Source organism: Equus caballus, chromosome 23, assembly GCF_041296265.1.
Source record: "Equus caballus isolate H_3958 breed thoroughbred chromosome 23, TB-T2T, whole genome shotgun sequence".
Taxonomy (NCBI): Eukaryota; Metazoa; Chordata; class Mammalia; order Perissodactyla; family Equidae; genus Equus; species Equus caballus.
The window spans coordinates 32,327,515-32,342,945 of NC_091706.1; the positions used below are offsets into that span (position 1 = coordinate 32,327,515).

Here is a 15,431-nt window from a genome sequence, read left to right on the forward strand (position 1 = left end):
GCTGACAATAAGCAATTACATTGAAAACAGTATCAAAGCAGTTATTACTAATTGGTGATGGATGCCTTTTAGTTTGTTGCTTTGGTTTAAAACTGGCAATATATTCATGTACCATGATAGCATGTTGCAATCTTATAATAATGTACACCCCCAAATGTCCAGTAACCAAAAAGGCACTATGCATATGATTGTGTCCTGAGTTATAATTTGCAGAATGGAGACAAGACATTTGTCTGCCACTACATCTCCAAATGAATTATGCCTCTGACTGAATAGTTGAATGAGCAAATACTAATGAAGGAACCAAATACCTTTAGCCTGGAAATAACCCACTTGACATTAGAATTTTAAAAAAAAACAGGAAATAAAGCTCAGAGTTTTCATAAATATTGAAATAGGAGCTAAAAGCTGTTAAACTGATTCTTTGATTAGAAGCCAGAAGGACTTGAAATTATTTTACTCCCTCTCCTTATTTCCTCTTGTAGGTCATGTACTGAACTTGCATAATACTATTATAACATTTCCAGAAAAAAGTTTTAATAGTATGCTTTAAGAAATGAAATCCTGGGGCTAGCCCAGTGGTGCAGCAGTTAAGTTTGCACATTCCACTTTGGCGGCCCAGGGTTTGCCAGTTTGGATCCTGTGTGCAGACCTGCATACCGCTTGGCAAGACATGCTGTGGCAGGGCTTCCACCTATAAAGTAGAGAAAGATGGGCACCGATGTTAGCTCAGGGCCAGTCTTCCTCAGCAAAGAAGAGGATTGGCAGCAGATGTTAGCTCAGGGCTAATCTTCCTCAAAAAAATTAATTAAAAGAAGAAAAAAAAGAAATGAAATCCTTATATTGAAAAAAAGGAAATGCTGTTTTTAAATAATTTGTGATATTTTGTGTCTGCTCATAAAATGTAAATTTCAGCTATTATGCTACTTGATTAATTCAGAGTTGAATTTTTTCCCCAAAATTACTGCTTAAGGCAGTACACTAAATTGGGGAGGTAAGGAGGGTAGTGGGTAAGTTTATGGATATACGGATGTCAAAAATTTAAAGTGTACTGCTCTTTTCCAAATTATCTGCAAAGTGTGGTATATTCATAGACTGTAAATCCAAACTTTTAATTAACATTTTACATTATAAATCTTAGGTGAAACTTGTGTTTGTATTTTAACACTTGCTTTCAAATTGTGTAAATAAATTCAGGTTTAAAACTTTGGTAAAGTCAGATTCCATGTATATCACTTCACCAAAGTTTGAGATTTCACCTTCTTTTTTTTTCCTAGCTCTTTTGAATCTGGAAGTCTGGGTTCCAAGCCTTCCAAGTCCACCACTAGAAAATAGAATGGGGAGGTGGGAGAGAGAGACAAGAAAATAGCTTGTATATCCCTGAATACACGGGATGCCATCAAGAGTGATATTTAAACTTGCTAAATTAGAAGGGAATAAACACGATAAAAAATGATTGTGTTGAGGTAATAGGATTATGGGCAAGTTTTTTCTTTTTTTTTTTTTTTGGAATAGTATCTTTTATGTTGCTATGTTATTTTTTATGATTGAGAAAGAAGGAAAAAAATCTAGTTTTTATTTTCAGTGTCAGAAACTAGCTCTTTTTAACTCGGCTTCTGAAATCATAGGATCCCAGTACAGACCAAGGAGAAGCAGCTCCAATACGTTTTGAGCCTGGCTGTCAGAGCAGCAAATAAAAGTAGCCAGAAGATTAGGATTCCTTATATTTATTATATTTGGGTGATATTTTTTGGGGAGGGGGAAGTTTGGGCAATGAGTGTAACAAATTGCATAGTATTATCTGAAACTTGCTCTCATTGAGTACCATGTCTAAAGCATTTTCTAGGCAGTGCCTACATATTACATCTGTTAATGTTACAAATGCAACAATGCATTGTTATAAATATTACTCTATTGTCTGTAGTCATTTCTCTAGTGCATCACAGCATTGCTTACATTCACCTCTTTTGTGCTGCTGTTGGCGAATATATTACACATATGTTACATTTCTATATGTCATAGGCTCAACAATACATTATATTCATATTTTATGAAATTGCTTTTTGTCAGTCAAGAAAGAAAAATATGCATTTATAGTTACATAATTACCTTTACCAGTGTTCTTTGTTTATGTGGATTCATATTACTGTCCAGGATAACTTTCTTTCAACCTGTAGAACTTAGTATTTGTTTGTGACATGAGTTGGCTAGCAACAAATTCTCTCAGTTTCTGTTTATCTGGGAAAGTATTTCGCCTTCTTGTTTTAAAGATAGCTGTGCTGGATATAGGATTCTTGGTTGACAGTATTTTTCTTGGAGCGTTTTGAATGTTTTTCCACTGCCTTCTGGCTTTCATTGTTCCTGATGAGAAGTCAACTGTTAATCATATTGAGCTCCCTTGTAAATGACATTTTTCTCTCGCTTTTTTCAAGATTTTCTCCTTGCCTTTGACTTTCAGCATTCTGTTCTTCAAATATTTTTTTCTTCTTTCTCTTCTCTCCTTCTGGTAGTCTCAGCTCAAGGGCTGCAAGGATTACAGAAGTAGTCATCTGCTTTTCTGCTAATGGGCCCAGGCTACTTTGCTTTTTAGGTTCTTATGTTAGCTTTCTAGTCTCCACTGTTGTCCTTTCCCGCTTTTTAACTGTCACTACTTGCTACTGTGAGCTTGTTTCTTCTGTTCTAACTTGCTGCTTCTGTGTTTCTACTCAGATGATCTAGGAAACTAGATAACTGAACTCGTTAAATTATGTCTAAATTTATAGCAAAATGGCTCTGCTTAAGCCCTGAAAGGCTACAGTATGAGCTACAGCCAGAAAGCCAAGACCAACACTACCCCTACCCTGAGGTAAGAATTAGTTACTGGCTGCCCAGAAGATCTGGATCTCCAAGGCTGGCTGCAGGGGGCCTACTTCTCCAGTGAATGTTACTACTGTCATCTTCTGTTTCTTTGTTTTTCAAAATCATGAATTTTCAAGAAACAGCAGCATACCATTTGCAACTTTTGGCACTGTTGAAAGGGTGGCTTCTAAATAACTTATCACCAATCTGAGAAACTGAGAGGGAACACCTGAAGTGATAGTGGACATCAGTCAGCCTTGAGCTTAGCACTATTTTAATAGCCATCATTGACCAATGATGGATTTGAAAATGTTCTCTTTAGAATCATGAAGACAAAAAGCTGAGCAGTCACAAACATCAGGGAATATGGAATACATTTTAGGGTGGCCTTGAAACTGAAAGAACAAATTTATCAATGCCAGGAAAAAGCAGAATAGGGGGAAACAATGCAATATGCCTTAGGACTAATAAGTTCAAACAAACATAATCAGGAGAAAGTCAGGGTAGGTATAAATACTGCCCAAACACTGTATCAATTAAGGAATGTTTTGCAATTCATGAGATACCTGGAGCACAATATTAAAAAAAAAAACCTGGGTTAATAGTTAATTTGAATATGAGTAAATAGTGTGGAACTGTTTTTGAAATGCTGGAAACAGGCTGTAATGGTGGGAGTATGACTAGGAATTAGTCTTGCCTTCTTCAGCACTCATTAAGCCCTTATATTGGTCACATTTGGTTTCTGCATTTTTGTGCTTCAGAGCCTAAGAGAAACAAGCAAAAAGTAATAATTAAAAGAATATAAAAGGACACATAAGGAAAACCTAACAATAACTGTTCTGGTTGCACCAGTCTTTGGGATCCTTTCCAATGTTTCCCAGAAGTCATCTACTGCAAGAAAATTTGGAATGAGACCCGAGAGATATTGGACTATGTACTATCCCTTTTAATCCTACTGGTTCTAAGTCATTCGAGTACATTCTAGTCACACAGCACATAACAACATCTTAGTCAATGACGGATTGCATATATGACAGTGGTCCCATTAAGATCAGTACCATGTAGCCTAGGGTGTGTAGTAGGCTATACCGTCTAGATTTGCATAAGTACACCCTATGATGTTCACACAACAACAAAATCATCTAATGATTTCTCAGAACGTATCCCTGTCATTATGCAACACAACTATAGTGCTCTAAACAGAGTGTCATGCAGAGTATTGTAGAGAAAGAAGATCACCAGAGACACAGGCCCTCCATGTTACCTTCTTGCCCTCCAAGAAGCTATCTGCTACTTTCTCGTCTGTTAGATTGAAAGTCTCTGATGGGCAGAGAATGTGTCTTTCCCTCTTTATATGTCTTTACCTTTTCCTTGGTAACTGAAAGCTTCCTGATATTTGGGTTAATAAAAGGGAAGAAAATGTTCCAAAGAGGTAAGACTTCATTTGAAAGTGTACAATTCAAAGCTATGACTTTATATTTTCCTTTTGTATCTTTATTATATTAGAGAAGAAAAAATAGCAAAATTAGCAGTACAAGGGGGGAATGGAGTGTAGATAGCTTTTGAAATCTTGGACGTATTAATTAATCTCTTGGAACCACAGTTTCATCGCCTAAAGGAGGATATTGATAATATCCACTGTTGACCTTGGAGGTTTACTATCAAGATTAAATGATAATCCTAAATGGGAATACTTCCAGTGCTCTAGAGGAATATGAAAATATAAGGGCTTGTTTATGGTCTAAAAGTGGATCTGTGTCTAGAAATGAAGAGGGTCAGGCCAAGAATTGCTTTTAGATAATTTTTAGGGAGTTTCTATTCTTGATAAATATGCCAGTTTACTAGTGAATTTGCAGGGAACATTCTGAGTGTGCAACTCTGTGAGAAAAACTGGCCTATTTCTTACTTTGGTCATACTGATATGACCAGCAGAATCTAAAGCAACCAAAAATTACCGTCTGTCATGCCTTAAAATGATGGTCCTGCTGGGAAGGCGGCAAGAGCTGGATGAGCCATAGCAAATGAGAGCAAATGCGCCTTTTGTCCTGTCCCATCCTGGCCTGCTCTCATGACACTTTGGCTCCAAAGTGTCCTATTGTCTCCATACATGCTGCCTTTGTTCTTAGTTTTGAGAGTTAGACTAGAAAGACTGGAGGCAAGACAGATAACACTGGAACAACTGAAATAAAAATCCCACAGTTTTGGAAAACATTTAATCTCTAGTGGCAAATCCTTAGTGCTCACTTTTCCAAAAAAAATTTTTTTTAAATGCTGAATACATTTTTTCCATCACAGTGCTTCTCCACTGATACAAGAATTCATTATTCAATTTAATTTCCTAGTGGTTTGATGTTTAACTTTTTAAATTTAATAAATGACTAGCATGTTAATAAACAATAAGATTTCATCTCTTTGTGGAGGATTTGAAAATGTAAGCCCTTTAATTTCTAAACATATTATTATATTTCTCTTTATAATGAACAAAAACATGACCTCTGACAAGCTACACCCTGACCAAGGTCTTGTCATGATCTGTGTCCTTTGTTTTCTCATTATAAGTGTTGACAGCAGGGTCACTCCTTTCCATTATCCAAGAATCAGTGGGTTTAGATGGAAGAATTTTTTACAACAGCAGAAGGGACAATCCCATTAAAAGGGTTATCCAGGCAGCGTTACCATTTATTTAGCTACCCTGAAACACAAGCTAATAAATGCAAAATGCCATACTTCTTACTGTCCTGGCATTCTCCCAATACTTCTCAGTGGTGACTTCATTGCAGTAAGCTCATCTCACTAGAGCTTGGAGGACCGGGAAGGAGGAACAACCCTTCAGTGCACACAGGCCCTATTGCCAACTGCCAGCATTTGTGTTTCTGTCCTTGAGGGCTTTCTCTTGCTACCTGAGCCAGCTTTGCCGTCCAACTGGCTAGAAGTACTCCAGAAAAACCCTCAGTGGGAGCAGCTCTCCACCAAATGCTGACTGGAGCTCAGGCACACTCCAGCTCCCTCGCCTCCAGGTGGGATGACTTGGCCATGGGTCCTATACAGGCTCCTGGAGTCTCCCCAGAGGGATTAAAGGGTTAAGCTCCCGTCACCACAGTCCTCGCTGGCTTGATTTCATAGACTTGATGGCTGCCTCCCCCTCCCCCCGCCCCCCTCCCCACCCCCTGTCTCACTTCCCCATTCCCCTCCTGGGCCTCTTTCACCTCCCAACATAAACTACTTGCACTCCAATTTTTGTCTCAGGGTCCACTTCTGGGGGATTCCAAAATGATACTGCCATTGCTTAAAACATACTTGTGACTTCTAGAGTCACTGACTCATGGAAGTCACCTACATGGAGGGAACCTTAGAAAAGTAGCACAATGGAAAGAAGGGGGACTTTGGAGCAAAAGATATCCGGATTCAAATGATCTCACTGCCTCTGTGACTTTATGCAATCCTCTCCAAATCTCAATATCTTCTTCTGTAAATGGTGGCAAAATAGCACGTGTCCAGCCTTCTTTACTGGGTCTTCTCAAAGATCTGATAAGATAATGTGAAAGGATAGATAGATGATAGATAGACAGATAGATAGATAAATACATAGAAATTCATACAGAGATGATGATTATTGGAATTATTGATTCAGGAAAGCTTCAAGACACCAGGTGAAAGTGGGATAAATGTAAAAAGAAGGCAATCCAGGTCTGAGACAGGTGGTTGGTTATGGGGGTAATGCTAATAGACCAGCTGGATTTCAAACAAAGGACTTGTTTGCAGAATGGGGAAAAATATAGTATTTACAGATTATGCAATTTCTTTCCAGCCCAGTCTGAAGAGTGGGGTTCTATTTGTAGACCATGGAAGCCATTATATGCTGTAGAAGAGGTACACAGAGAGAGAACAGAGATACTAACAAGATTATACTAAAAATTGCCTAGACAGGGCCCAGAGAGGCAGGGGAACCCTGGAGAGCAGTATCATTTCCTGGCTTCTCTTCTCTCTTCTTAGCACTGTTTCACATCTCCATACATGTTTGTGCATCGACAGCGGCTAAGCACGAAGGCCTTGCAGTCACAGTCAATCTTTATGGACTCCAGAAGAGCTGGACAAGACTGATCCAATGCCCTCATTGCACAATCTGTGGAATTTCCAGTGCCCTCCTCAAGGTTTCTTTGAATTCCTGGGAGATTATGCTCTCTAGAGACCACCCTGGCTCTGAACTCCTGTTTCTACAGAATTAATTCACTTATGGATTGTCTTTCTTTTCTGTGCACAACATCCCTGTTTTGTATCTTGTTGACCCAGAGATAGAACTCGAACTTTTTCCTTGATTTACATACACACACTCCCATGAGGAGTTTGTACATATGTCAGATTTTATTGAAGGTTTGGAGTGACAAAGAGGATTTATATCAGGACATGAAAAACTTAACTCTGAATGTTAGCCAGCTCTGTAAAAGTCCCATAGCCATTTCCTGCCGTATTGTTCAGCTGCCTTCTCCTTTATTCTTGAATCATAACCTCAAATTTTCTGATCCTATCAAGGTGAAAATTTTATCTCTCTTTTACTTCCTTTTCTCTGATGAGCTCATGCCTCAAGGTCTCACTCTCTACTCCAAATCAGCAACTCTTGGTATTTTTATAAAAAGATAATTTTCTGAAACATGCAGGCCTGGAGGTACACCCCTCTGAGCTCCCTTCAGGGGAAGCTGCTGCAGGAGCAGAGTTAACTAAGAGCCTCCAGCTGCCAGACCTTTGTCTCGACTGTGGCAGTCCCATGAGGCTGAGCTTCCGTCAAGCTGCTCCCAGCCAGGGACTGTATGCAGTGAGGCTACCAGAGTGGGCCATTCTTGCCTGACTTGGGACTTCTCTACAGGAGTCCCGTGGAGCTTTGCTCAGGGACTCCCCATTGACCCATGCTGCAGTCTGAAGCTCATCCTGCAAATCTTCCTTCTGGTCTCCTTTCACTGGCATCAGATCTTCATCACAGTCTGAAGGCTCTCCTTGCCTACCCTGTGCCTCTCCGCTTTATCTTTCACATCTTTCTCCCCAGTCAATCTATTGCACATATAATTCCACCTACTTCTTAAAAGACCTGAGCTGAAATACTCCCTAAGAAGAATTATGATGCCAGCATTTAAGATCATTTTTCCCTACTCTGCCACACAGGTATAATCATGGAATCTCTTTGCTGATATTTGGATATTATGACAGATCTATTTGTATATAACAGATATACATTTCTCCATGACAACCAGATTAAACCTGGTCTAAGGCTCAAGCACCAAAGTCAAATAACAGCCAATCTTCAGAACTTACCCCTCTTTCCTAAGCTAAATAAGGACGTCCTGGTTCTCAGTCTGTAGTTGCTTTGGAAATCATTTCTCGGTTCATTCAAAGGCTAGCAGTTGTTATAAAGGCTCTGCTCTCTTGGTGCCCCAATATTGGAAACTGTGCTGGAGCCCTAAGCCCAAGGCTCTTAGTGCCTCATGCAGGCATCCCGGCAGTCCTTCCCATGAACATCCCATAAACTGAGTCTTGTGAGCCCTTCAAACCTGCAGTCCTTCCCCAGTTTTTAGCAATATATCCATCTTCTAAAATGGGATTCTTCTCCTCTTCTACCTTTGAAGTACTCTTCCTTCATTTTTTCACACTTTTAATCTCCTTAATGAATCCCTTGAAAACAAAGATCTACACAGTTGTCCTCAGGGATAAGCCCACCAATAGCACAAAGTCTCGGTCCTCCTGCTGGGACCAGAGGGTGCTGGTGGATAACTCTCAATCAAAGGCTGAGAAAACAAGCCAGCTAACTTTACAGCTAAAAAATTACAACAAATTCACCTGGCACACACATTTCCTCTCTTCCATCTCCTTGATGGTGGACATTTGAGCAAAGAAAATCTGGTAGTATCATAGCTTTAAGGCCCAGGAAGCCCCCAGTGGTACAAACCCCATTTTCTAGCATCCACCTTGTAGGGGCTCATTCTTAGCGTTGCTGCCATAGATGAGCAGAGATCCAATTAGCGGACAACAGAGACCATTACATCCAAAAGAGGCTTTGGATGTTAAGTAGCTCAGTGCTCCCAACTTTGCAGATGAACAAATGATGACCCAGAGTGGTCAGGTATTGGTCCAAGATCATGCAGTCAGTTAGTGTTATGGCAATAAGTCTGTTTAAGTCTCCTCGATCAGAGGTATAGGAACACAAGTAGAAAGGACACAGAGTTACACAGAATTGGTTTTTTCCTTGTTCTCTGTGGAAATTTGGACATATTACTTGGGTAATCTGAGTCTTTTGTCCATCTTTAAACTTTGCATCCTAATAAATACCTTACAGAGTTGTTTGGAAGATAAAATAAAATGAAAAAAAAATGTGATTGCAGTGATGTGCTGGTAAATGCTTAACAATCAGCTCTTGGAGTTGATGGAGGAGCCAGGATTTGTAGCATCTGATGATTTCCATGGTATAAATATTCTTCCTGTTGTCAATTTCGAGCTTCCAACAGTTTCAAAAATGGCTGGCAAGATTCCTGAAAATTTAACAATTGCCTCTCACAAGCCCATATGAGCTGGCACAGACTGGCCCCAGTACACCACTGAATGGAAATACTCGACATATAGTAAATACTCAGTAAATATTGGTTGCCCTCTCATCCTCACAAGGCACAGGTTCTTTCTACCACGCCTTGTAACTCTTGTTTGATGAATACTATCTCTTAGAACTCCCCAAGAGGTGAGAATCATTGTTATAATAATCTATGTAAATAAAATGAGCTCTCTTATGTGAAGATGCCTGCATCGGGCATTGGAGGGTATTTTTGAAGTGCTCTTTCTACAGCACAGGATGTGTGAAATACCTGGAATTCACCTTGCAGGATCCTTGTGACTTCCCAAAGAGATAGGTTGACATTGTCTAGAGTAGATGAAGCTGAGGTAAATTTAAAGCCTGTGGAGACCAGAAAGCAGAAAAGAAACAGTTATTTCAAATCAGAACTTTGAATGGCAGGCAGATGATTTGAATTATAATCAAGCTCTTTCTCACATGAGCAACTCTATGGAGCATACTCCAGTATGCAGAGAAGTGACACATTTAACTGCTATTTCTTTCTTTCTTTCTTTCTTTCTTTTTTTGAGGAAGATTAGCCCTGAGCTAACTACTGCCAATCCTCCTCTTTTTGCTGAGGAATACTGGCCCTGAGCTAACATCTGTTCCCATCAATGTGCCCATCTTTCTCTACTTTATATGTGGGATGACTACCACAGCATGGCTTGCCAAGCAGTGCCATGTCCGCCCCCAAGATCCGAACCGGTGAACCCTGGGCAGCCGAGAAGCAGAACGTGCACACTTAACAGCTGTGCCACGCGGCCGGCCCCTAACTGCTGTTTCTTAACGATTCCCCTGAACAATTCCAGATAGGGCAGTTGTCCTATTTGTTTGCTTGCATTAAAGATGCACTATGGACTTCCATTTCTAGCCAAGAAGGAGTAACTGGTACAGAATTGCCTGCCCACTGTAAACAACTAGAAAACTGGACAACATATATGAAACAGACGGTTTCAGACACTGGGACCACAGTATATTCAAGATCATGATTCCCAAGAGAAGAAAAACAATTGAAGTGAGCCCCACAATTTTCCTGGCTTTTTGCATGGAACTAGGGTTGCCAGATAAAATAGCGAATGTCTAGTTAAATTTGAATTTCAGATACATAATGAGTAATTTTTTAGTATCAGTATGCATAAAAATGCGACACTGGATTTTCATTTGTTAAATCCTGCAACCCTACCTGGTGGGAATTTTTAAATCACAACAAAGGAAGAGGAAATTCAAATGGTGCATGCTAATTTCACTAGCATGAGGAGCCAGAAATTCTAGTTTGGTGGGGCTGAAGTGGCTGGAATTTCCAGGCAGAAAATTGTAGGGGAGCAAGCTACACAGGGATAGAGCTCCAGAAACTTTCACAAGGATCCCCCTGGGTCCCTGGCTGAATGTTCCGCTATGTGTGCATAGGATCAATTCCACAAGACCAGGCAAAGCACAAAGACTAAAGAGTTCGCGCAGGACTTGGGGACATTTGAATTCCATCCACCCAGGGCAGAGAGACTGTTTTGAACATTTGGGGCCATCAAAGGAGATCTGAGAAGTAATAGGGCTGCATTGGCCATAGAATAAGGGCAATAGAATATAGACCCACTGTAATGAAGCTTCAAGCCAAGGCTCCAAAGAGCCAAGATGATGTGCAAGCAAATTAATTGCCCACCAAAACAAATTTCAACACTTTTCAAAAGAGGACAACAAAATCTCAACCCTCAACGAGATAATATTTATAAAGTCCAGCCTCCAATTGAAAGTTACTAGATTTGCAAAAAAGTAGCAAATTCTGGCCCACAACCAGAAGAAAAATCATAGACTAACCAAAAACGACTGAAATGACGGAGTTAGTTAACAAGGGATGTAAAATAGTTATTGTAAATTTGTTCAAAGATTTAAAGGATTACTCAAGGGTTCGGATAAAATGAGACGAAAATCAAAACTATTAAAGATATAAATTGGGCAAACGATTTACCTTCCTAATGCCACTTCACTTGATGCTGATATTATTTACCATGAGCACACCCCATCTAACAGCTCATGAAGGCAGGAAAAAACAGTCTGATTCATCATGTTACCGAACCAGGTTTGTTTTTGCCCGCCGCCCAGAAAACCAAACACTGAGATGACGAGATTGCAGCAGAGAGAGGGTTTACTCACAAGGCAGCCACGTGAGGAAGCAAGGCACAAGCCTCAAATTTGCTTCCCCGAAAATAGGGACTCAGAGATATTTATGGGATAGGGAGCAAGGTGGTCTGAAATGTGGAGAGAGGTGATTGGAGGTGAGGAGAGGTGATTGGAGGTGAGGAGAGGTGAGGTAATTGATGATCTGCGCAAGCGTAGTCAGATTTCATGGCTCTTCATAGGACCCATGTTCACAAAATGGCGGCGTTAGCCTGATCTGAGGGTGGAGTTTTTAGCCACTTGATGTCAAAGTGTTGCCTATTGGACATCTGCATGGACCCAGTTAATGAGTTGGTGGTCTCAACCCGCCTGAAGTGGACAAGGAGTTCTAATTCCTGAAAAACAGCTCACACACCCGTTACCATGGTGACCCAGGCTCCAGGGAGATGTTATCTATAGGAGCCTAGTGGAGTCAGATAGCGTATTGCCTGAACAGCACAGGTAACAATGGGTGGGTTAAACAGCTAAAAGCTATAATCAGTAATTGCAGAAAGGAAAAAAACTTTAGTACCTAGATGCTTGATCCTCAATGGCTATTTGCCTGTTTCAATCATTTCCTAGAGGACATGCAAGAAAAGGTGGGAAAGATCGAATTTCTCCTAAAGAGTTCATTCTCAGAGTTCACAAGAAAATAGTCAACTCTCTGCCGTAAATCACGCAAGAAAAAGCAGATCTGAAAAATAAGCTTGTGCTCAAAATCGCTCCCTCTGTTTTAGAGATGGAGGTAGGCGGCTGCAGAACCTGGTTTACACCAGGCTTGCAGAGGAGGGAGGAAGGCATGGGGCTTCGACAAACGAGGTTGCACATAGGTTCTTAAATGTTTTCTCCTCTACGTTATGGTGCAGGTGTGTTGATTTCTTTTGTATTTGGCCTATTCAGCTATTTCAAGTGCATATTAAGAAGGATTCATCTGTGCTTAATCAGAATAAAAAAGAAACATATTTTTGCTGCTAAAGACACAGTTGGTATCAAGGAAGTTTTGGCTTGCTCCTATCTTATTCACTGTAGCTGTTTTTTGCCACATTCCCCTTAACACACATGAAAATCATGTGCTTCATCTTTAACCTCTCCGTTTTACCCCTTGTCTTCCCTTTCTTCTTTCTCTTCCCTCTCTTTCTCTTGGTTTGAATCCCATTCAAAATTTTCTCTCCTAAGTCAATAATAGATAACTTTATCAAGGTGTTACATCATCTAACTTGGAAAATAAAAATAAACAGTAACCACCAAATAATCTATGCTTATTATCTTAATGGTATAGTGAAATCTCTTGTATCAGGAAATAACTGATTGATCTGTTGATTCAGCATGAGGTTAAACAAGGTCCAACCTGCTCTGACACAGCTGTGGTGGTGGGGTGGGGCCAGCCAGGTGCTGTTTATGTAAATTAACTGACTGAAATGTGGGCACCCCAAAAGATAAGTTCTAAGAAACATGTGGTAGACACAGTGCCAAGAGAATACATTTTCTTGTGTTGCCAAACTTTAGCTTGGTTGGTGAATGAAGTAAGATGGCATGCAAGGACATTTCCTTCTCACTTTTGTGTCCAGTATAACATCGGATTACATCATATTTTTAATTGAAACACAATTAGCCATGCCCAGGCCTTAGCATTTTTAAACACCACTTCAGAGATTGAAGAGATTCTGAAGAAGATGCCAAAAAGCAAAATCAAATTCAAGTCAAACTGTCTGCCACAGACCTCAGCAGATGCGGGTCACACTGTCTTGGAAGGGAGTAAAGTTTCTCCTAGATTAACCTCTTCTGAACAAGATGAGAAACCAACTGAATCCTCATGAAGGTCTTTTGCAAGCACCCTGTGGCTTTCAGCCTGTTCTTGCATTTCCTGTGATCAAATGGGGCAAGGATGGGGAGAGGAAAACATGTGGGAAACACTAAATGGCAAAACTCATTTGGGAGAAGAGTGAGGGAAGAAGAGCCAAAAAGAAGGAGAGAGAGAAAGAAGGAGGAGGGGAGGGAGAGGAGGAAGGCAGAAGGGGGAGGAGGAGGAGGAGGGGAGAAGATGGAAGAGGAGGGGAGGAAGAGGAAGAGAAGAAATAGACACGTAGTAGAGAGTTAATTTTGTTTTGTTTTTGCTTTTTGTTTGCTGGGGAAGATTCACCCTGAGCTAACGTCTGTTGCCAATCTTCCTCTGTTTTGTATGTGGGTCACTGCCACAACATGGCTGATGAGTGGTGTAGGCCCACACCTGGGATCCGAACCCATGAACCCGGGCCACCAAAATGGAGCATGCCGAACCTAACCACAACTCCACAGGGCTGGCCCCAAGGGGTTAGTTTTGATACTTGGGGGAGGGAAGGATTGATACGTTCTTTTTCTTTTTTAGGAAGATTAGCCCTGAGCTAACTACTGCCAATCCTCCTCTTTTTGCTGAGGAAGACCATCCCTGAGCTAACATCCATGCCCATCTTCCTCTACTTTATATGTGGGACACCTACCAAAGCATGGCTTTTGCCAAGCGATGCCATGTCCGCACCCAGGATCTGAACCGGCGAACCCCAGGCCACTGAGAAGCAGAATGTCAGAACTTAACCGCTGCACCACCGGGCCCGCCCCAGGATTGATATGTTCTTTCTCAGAAAATTTCTGGTTGGGCCGTTATGACTGGCTGGGGAAGTGAGGGGTGAGGTTCTACAGCATGTGTACAAAGGTTTACTTGGATTTTGGAACTGTTCACCAGGCTTCTGGTTGAAAGTGTTTAGGAGAATGCTGAACACTAAACACAGGCTCACATGAGGAGTTGATTTCTAATGGTTTGGGAAGAAAAATGAAAGAACGTTACTCAAAGAATCAGAAACATGAAGTCAAAGCTCTGATTACTGAGAATATTAGACTAAAAGTGATAATAGACTCAGTATGACCAGAAATACAACAAACGATGTGTCTATGTTCTCACCAAACTTTCAGCCTCTTCGAGGGCAAGGACTATTTATGCACCATTTATGCAACAAACACAAATGTTTGTTAAAAGAGGGAAAATCGTCAAGAAGTGCAATCTTTAAAGCTATTAAACATTGAATAAAACACAGCTTTTGGATCAGAATGCATGTTCGGGAACACTAAATATTCTCATTTATAGTCAATGTCGTTCAGCAAAAGACTTGAGTTTGATTCAAATAAAATCGGGTGATATTTTCCCCATTTTGAGCTAGGAATTCAAAATAAGATGGAGCTTGTAGCTGTATGAGACACCAAAGTGGTGGAGTGGAAGAGATGTCAGATCTGTGTCAGTTGCGTGACTGCTCCAGCTGGGAGGGATCCAGCGCAAAGCTTCACCCTTCTGCATCTCTTTGTTCTTCTCTATAAGGAGAAGGTTACTGTCTTCCTGTTATGCTCTGAGGACTAGAGGAAATAATGTTTAAATAAAGATTCTTATAAACCAACAAGAACCTTTCATATGTATTTTTATGAGAAAATTAGCTATACTCTTTGCAATACACATTCAAAAGTAAATATTCAATAAACATTGAAAAATAAATAAACAAGTTGTTTAACTTGTCAGAGAGATCTTCTCTTTTTGGGTCATTTGATTCTAGAAGCTCGCAAAGGGGCTGGTCTTACTTCCAGATGGAATTAATGATATATGTGGTTATTGTAGTTAGTTGAAAAAAAGTCTGAATGGTATTTTCACTAGAATGTTAAATTTAAACAACTTTAAATACTAAATACATTAAATAAATGGCAATGAATTTATTTTTAAATGCTTGTGTCCTAATTTTGCTCTCAACCTACTTAAGATGATAGAAAATAAATAAATGTGAAAGTTGTGAAAAAAGTCATACTGGTGGCTTATGAAAACCACTCTCTCCTCAAA

At 40.3% G+C, this 15,431-nt stretch overlaps 1 long non-coding RNA gene across 1 annotated transcript; it reads right to left on the reverse strand.

Annotated features, from left to right (window-relative positions):
* Positions 1–1,711: 1,711 nt before the first annotated feature.
* Positions 1,712–11,919, reverse strand: LOC111770155 (uncharacterized). The gene is made up of 4 exons (XR_011431401.1): positions 11,576–11,919; positions 9,681–9,769; positions 3,536–3,602; positions 1,712–2,524 (listed from the first exon to the last, which is right to left on the reverse strand). It is a non-coding gene; the product is annotated as an uncharacterized lncRNA (long non-coding RNA).
* Positions 11,920–15,431: the final 3,512 nt, after the last annotated feature.